Source organism: Monodelphis domestica, chromosome 7, assembly GCF_027887165.1.
Source record: "Monodelphis domestica isolate mMonDom1 chromosome 7, mMonDom1.pri, whole genome shotgun sequence".
In the NCBI taxonomy this organism is placed as follows: domain Eukaryota; kingdom Metazoa; phylum Chordata; class Mammalia; order Didelphimorphia; family Didelphidae; genus Monodelphis; species Monodelphis domestica.
This window is the reverse complement of record NC_077233.1, coordinates 281,212,105-281,218,860: the sequence shown is the minus strand read 5'-3', so window position 1 is coordinate 281,218,860 and position 6,756 is coordinate 281,212,105. Positions and strand designations below refer to the sequence as shown.

The 6,756-nt window shown below is 38.7% G+C and overlaps 1 long non-coding RNA gene across 1 annotated transcript; it reads right to left on the bottom strand.

Annotated features, from left to right (window-relative positions):
• Window positions 1–2,224: 2,224 nt before the first annotated feature.
• On the bottom strand, window positions 2,225–4,143 carry LOC103101621 (uncharacterized). Its single transcript, XR_001623274.2, has 2 exons — window positions 3,887–4,143; window positions 2,225–2,812 (listed from the first exon to the last, which is right to left on the bottom strand). It is a non-coding gene; the product is annotated as an uncharacterized LOC103101621 (long non-coding RNA).
• Between the last annotated feature and the right edge of the window lie 2,613 nt (window positions 4,144–6,756).

Here is a 6,756-nt window from a genome sequence, read left to right as displayed (position 1 = left end):
ATATCTACTTAAAACTGTCAGCAAGCATCATCAGAAATAGCAATAAGTTGAGAAGCTTTCCCAATAAGATCAGGGGTGAAACAAGGATGCCTACTGTCACTGCTATTATTTAATATTGTGCTAGAAATGTTAGCTTTTGCAATAAGAGAAGAAAGAGAAATTGAAGGAGTTAAAGTAGGCATTGCAGAAAGTAAACTATCCTTCTTTGCAGATGATATGAAAATATAATTGGAGAATCCTAGAGAATCAACTAAAAATCTAGTTGAAATAATTAATAACCTTAGTAATGTTACAGGTTACAAAATAAGCCCACATAAATCATCAGCATTTCTATATATCTCCAACACATCTCAACAGCAAGAATTAAGAAGAGAAATTCCATTCGAAATAACTTGACAATATAAAATGAGTGGGAGTCTACTTGTCAAGACAAAAGAATTATATGAACATAATTACAAAAAACTTTCACATAAATTAAAATCAGATTTAAACAACTGGAAAAATATTAGTTGCTCAAGGGTAGGCCAAGCTAATTTAATAAAATGACAATTCCAACTAAATTACTTTACTTATTCAGTTCCATATCAATCAAACTACCAAAATTATTTTGTAGAATTAGAAAAAATAATAACAAAATTCATCTGGAAGAACAAAAGGTCAAGAACATTAAGGGAATTAATGGGGGGGGGGGGGGGGGAAGTAGTCTAGCAGTACCAGATCTCATCCTGTACTATAAAGCAGCAATTATTAAAACAGCCTGGTACTGGTTAAGAAATACAATGGTGGATCAATGGAATAGATTATACACAATTTTGAGAGATCAATGACCTTAACAACCTAATGTTTGATATACCCAAAGAGCCCAGCTTTGGGGATAAAAACTTAGTATTTGATAAAAACTACTGGGCAAACTGGAAAACCGTATGACATAAATTAGGTATAGATCAATATTCACACCCTGTACCAAGATAAAGTCAAAATGAGTATGTGATATAGACACAAAGAATGATTCCATAAATAAATTAGGGGAACTTAGAATAGGTTGGCACATCTATAGAGAAAGGAAGAATTTTTAACCAAAGGAGATAAAGAGCATTATAAGATATGAAATAGGTAATTTTGATTATATTCAATTAAAAAGCTTTTGTACAAACAAAATCAATATAACCAAGATTAGAAGGGAAATAAGCTGGGGAGGAAATGTATAGCAAATTTCTCTGATAAAGGTCTAATTTTTCAAATGTAAAGAGAACTAAGTCAAATTTATAAGAACACAAGCCATTCCCCAAATGCCAAATGGTCAAAGGATACGAATAAGCAATTTTCAAAGGAAGAAAACACATGGGAAAATGTTCTAAATCACTCTTGATGAAAGAAATGCAAATTAAAACAATTCTGAGATTTCTCCTCACACCTACCAGATTGAAAGTGATATAAATGTTGGCAGGGAAGTCATAAAACATTGTTGGTGGAGTTGTGAACTGAGTCAACCATTCCGGAGGACAATTTGGAACTATGCCCAAAGAGTCATAAAACTCTACCTCTCCTGTAAAACATTTCTGGGTCTGTATCACAAAGAGATCATAAAAAGGGGGAAAGGAATGACTTCTACAAAAATATTAATAGCAACACTTTTGTGGTGGCAAAGAATTGGAAATTGATGTCCATCAACTGGGGAATGGCTGAATAAATTGTGGTATATGTTGGTGATGGAATACTATAAGAAACAATGAGCAGGATGATTTCAGAAAAACCTGGAAAGACATGCGTGAATCAATGCAGAGTGAAATAAGCAGAACCAGAACAATGTGAATAGTAACTGCAAAATTGTATGATGCCAACTATGAAAAACTTAAGCTACCCTCAGCAATACAATGATCCAGGACAATCCTGAAAGACTTATAACAGAGAATACTATCCAGAAAGAACTATAGATCCAAACACGCTATTTTTCACATTAGTTTATTTGTGTTTTTATTTTGGAGTTTTGGTTTTATGAGTATTCTCTTACAGCAATGACCAATATGGAAGTGTGTTTTCCATACTAATACATGCATAACCCAAATAAAATTGTTTACCATCTTTGAGAGAGGTAAGGAAAGAGAGGGAGGGAGACAATCTGGATCTTTTTTTCAGAAAATATATGTTGAAATTTTTTTATTATGCATAATTGGGAAAATAAAGTGTCTGAATACAATTTTTAAAAAGACACCCCAAACCTGTATAAATGTGCTATTTTAATGTATTTATAATGTGTTGTTTTAATCTAGCTAGTTGGGAAGGTGAACGAGTTGACTCAGCCAAGCCCTTGAACAGGAAAATGACCCAGACCTTGGTTTCTTCACTCCCTCATTACCTCGACCTCGGTAGTAGGAGGACTTTGAAGCATTCAAAGGACTTTAGACCTTCCATCTTCCCCTCGATGTCCCAGTGGGGTGTCCTTATTGAGAATCAAGGACAGGCTGGATTCAAAGATCTACAAGGAAGCAGCAGAAAAGCTAAGGGGAACTCCAGACCATCAGCAAAATGACTTTGGAAAGTTCTTTGCCATTTGTGCTCTCTAAGTTCAGCCCATTTCCCCCGGTGCTATATGTGCTTGCGGAAGAGTGTGTCACAGACTTTGAAAGGACGTTGGTAACAAGGGTTTTTGCTAATCACTTGAGTAGAAGCCCCTTTCTCAAAGACGGCCCTCCGGTTGATAGTCAAGTCAATAAATCCTCATTAAGTGCCTACCCTGGGGTGGGCACCTTGCCAAGAGCTGGTTTCACAAAGCAGGGCAAACGATAGTCCCTGCCTTCAAAGAGTTCGTGATCTAAATGGAGAAGAGAACACATTAAAAGAAAAAAAAGCTGAAAAGGTTAGGGATGGGGGAGGAGTACTGTCATGAGGTAAAATTCAGACCTAAAGACTGCCCTGGGCTCCCCTCCTTAAATGGTCTTCTTTTTCTGTGCTCCACGCTCTCCTATCAGAGCGGAGGGACAGGACCTAGGGCAGAGGGTACTAAGGCTGGAGTGAATGGCGTGCCTGGTGAAAGCTTGAATTAACTGACAATCGTGGCTGAAAGCACACTAGTGGGGCTTGTGGCTGGAAGGATTATTCCTGGGGAGGGAATTTGATGGGCTTGGGGACCCAGAGGAGGGGACTATTGGTGAGCACGTGAATTAACTACTACTGTGCTCCCTCTCTCACTCTCCTTGGGTCGTGAGAGTTTAGGAATGCGCGGTCCCCGACGGGGAGTTGAAGGGAAGTCTCCTCTATCTGATCGAAGGGTGCCCCCAAATTCCCGTGCACAAGCTCGCCAGGCCGCTGACACAGCCGAGGAGGGGTCCTGACCAGCACTAGCGATGGCTCTTTGGATAAACCCTCTTTGAAGATACCTGGCCGCGGTTAAACCGTTTAATAGAGAGATATTACGGTAACGGGGAGTTGGACAGAGGCTAGAGGGGTCTCTATTTTTCCCCAGAGGGCCTTGGTGCTGGCCACTGAAAAGCAAGTCCAGAACGTCACACACACACACACACACACACTCTCTCTCTCTCTCTCTCTCTCTCTCTCTCACTCTCTCTCTCTCTCTCTCTCTCTCTCTCTCTCTCTCTCTCTCTCTCTCTCTCTCTCTCTCTCTCTCTCTCTCTCTCTCTCTCGCTATCCCTCACGCTAAATACAATCCTAGAAGGGTCAAGGAATAAGTAGAGCACATGCAATAGGCTCAGAGGGAGCGTCTAGCTCTCTGTGGCTGAGAGTCCAAGACCCCCACAGGTCCGAAGAGACTGTGTTAACAGAGGCACCAATACATAGAAACCCTCGTCTGGAGAAGTCCCCGGGCTCGTCACTTGGAAATCCTCAGTTGGCTCTGGACAAATCTCTAGCAAGGAAAAGTGCTTCCTACCATCTTCGGACGCCAGCTCAGAAGCCCTGAGTTCTTCTCGGGGCTCTTCCAGGTCCCTTCTTCTCTCCCATGATCCTCTGCTACCAACGGTCATTGGCCGTCAATCACGTCCAATATTCCATTTCCCCCTTTGCATCCTGCTCTTACAAGACCTGTAGCACTGGCTAAACATCCTGTCACACTCACAGTCTAAACTCTGAAACCTGAGGGGATGTAATACCTGAACTCTAGGGATTTGACTCTAGGTATTAGAGCGAATTGGGATAATAGACCCAAAGCCGGTGTATGTGTTTGATGGTTGTCTCTCTCTGACTCTGTATCAAGAGATTCCAGCTACAATTTTTTTTTTAATCTCAAATCCAGTATCACTTAAACCAGGGCCATGTACCTAGCTAAAGGGCTAAATACTTAAGTAAAAACAAAGCACCTCTCACTGCTCCTTTGCTTTCTTTGGTTGTATTATTTTGGCTATGTAATCAATGAAATTGGTTTGTGTGGGATCCCATGACTACTTCACAATTTCTTGATCCAGTGGTATGTATGGTGAAAAAAAGAATCAAGTGGGATGCAATTGGGTCTGCAGTTTCTACAATGAGCAATGGCCAAAGGCGCCATATTCCTGACAATCTACCTTGAATCATAGGATCAAAGCTCTGGGGCTAATCCAACCTCTCCCTCATTTTTAAAAATAAATTTTTCTTGATATAGTTTATTTTTTACATTGTTTCAATTTCTCCTTCCATGCCAGAGAGTCAGGCCACCTCTCCTCCATTCTTTAAAATTATGTTTTTCTATTTACAAAAATGTATTTTTCCTCCTCAAGCCCAAAGAGATGAACTGCTTCACTCAAAGTCATGGAGGCAGAACCCTATGTAACACCTCCCAACCTGGTGCATGAAATCAGAGGAGCTTACCCTTCACTGTTAGAAGAGGGAGGTGTTTTGGAGTTGGCAGAGGCAGTTCCTTTCCTGGCTCTTGGCTCCAACTCTACTATGAATGAAGCTCTGGGAATATAAAGACTAAGGGGAAAAAACCACCAAACAGTCCCCAACCTTAAGGGGTTTCGATCCCATAGCTTCTTTTAGATTTTCCTTCTGTCCTCCAGCCTATACAATGCTCTCCCCTGCCTAGCAAAATTCTAGCCATCCTTCAAGGTGCTGTACAAATCCTTCCTCCTTGAGAAAGCCTCCTTTCCCCTCTATTATTCACAATAATCTCTTCCTCCTCTAGTCTAGACCACAAATTCTAGGGAGTTTGCTCTACATGCACAGCCCCTGGCTCAGATTGCTTCAAGAACTTTCCCCCACCTTTGTACCTACCACTGAGACTGGAACATAGTAGCTATTCAACAAATATTTGATTTCTCTTGAATTTCTATGTTACCTATCATTGTATTCTTTATTTAGTATTTAATTATCTATTCTGTATTGTTGGACTGTTACAGCTTTTGTTAACTAAAGACTTTATACACTTGGGTGCTGAGTAAATGTTTGCTAAATGAATCAATCTGTTCATTTAAAAAGCAAACCGTAGCACTTCAGAATTACTTGACAACAATAGGGGATATATAGGGTTACTTAAACTAGAACAAGGAATTTGAGGATTTTCTTTCTTTTTTTTTTCCAGGACCTACCCATCCTCATCAATGGGACATTAAAAATGTAACACTGGCTATGTTTTATTCAGTCATCTTAGTCATGTCCAACTCTTCAAGAGTCCATTTGGGTTTGTTTGTTTTTTGTTTGTTTGTTTTTTTTGACAAAGATAGTTGAAGTGGTTTGCCATTTCCTTCTCCAGTGCGTTTTACAGATGAGGAACTGAGGTAAAATGGGTTCAGTGACTTGTATAAGGTCACATTGCTAGTAAGTTTCTGAGATCAGATTTGGCTACATTAAGTCTAAAGAAATATTTTTTGGATAATCCAGGTCTTGAGTGAATGAGTGTGTGTCTATAAGATTGCTCAATTCTAGCATTTGCATTCATCTATATTTACATACTATAAATGCCATAAAGTTATATAGATATAATACATTGTCTTGTGATTTATATAAGATCTAAAGAGGTCTCAAAATTATGAATATGAATGTTCTGTACATTTACTTTTTTTTTTACTGATTGTTAACTATGGGCATACAATAATTTATTTGGAAGAGACAAGACTCCCGTATCCATACAGATAATACAAGTATTGTGCCATGTAAATAACTTTTATGGGAGTTTACAAGATGGATTAGTTGGGACAATGTGATGGAAGAAAGAGGTCTGGAAGTCATGAATGAGAGACATGGGTTCTAATTTAGTCCCTCTACTAAGTAAATCATGTGACTTGGGTCAAGCTACTTAATCTCATTGAGCTTCAGTTTTCTCACTCATAAAATAAGGATTTTCAACTAGATGACTTTTTAAAATATTTTATTTTTTTCCTTAACTACATGTAAAAATAATTTTAACATATTTCTTTAATTTTGAATTCCAAATTCTTTCATTCTTTCCCACTCTCCCTCCCCTACTTTTCCCATTCCCCTCCTTCCTAAGACAGCAAGCAATCTGATGTAAATTTTATATAGGCAATCATGTAAAACATTTTTTTTCCTTATTAGTCATTTTGTGAGAGATCTCAAGCAAAAAGAAAAAAAAGAAAGTGAAATATAGTATGTTTTCATGTGCAATCTTTCTCTGGAGGCAGATGGCATTTTTCATCATTCAGTTATTCATTAATGTTCTGGTTCTGTTCACTTCACTTTGTATCAGTTCATGTAAATCATGTAAATTAGTTCATGTAAGTGAGATCTTCTTCAGAGGAATGACTTTACACCTGGTTGTTAAACTTTATTATTATATGAGCCAAAGGGGGTAGGTGTCACCAGTGA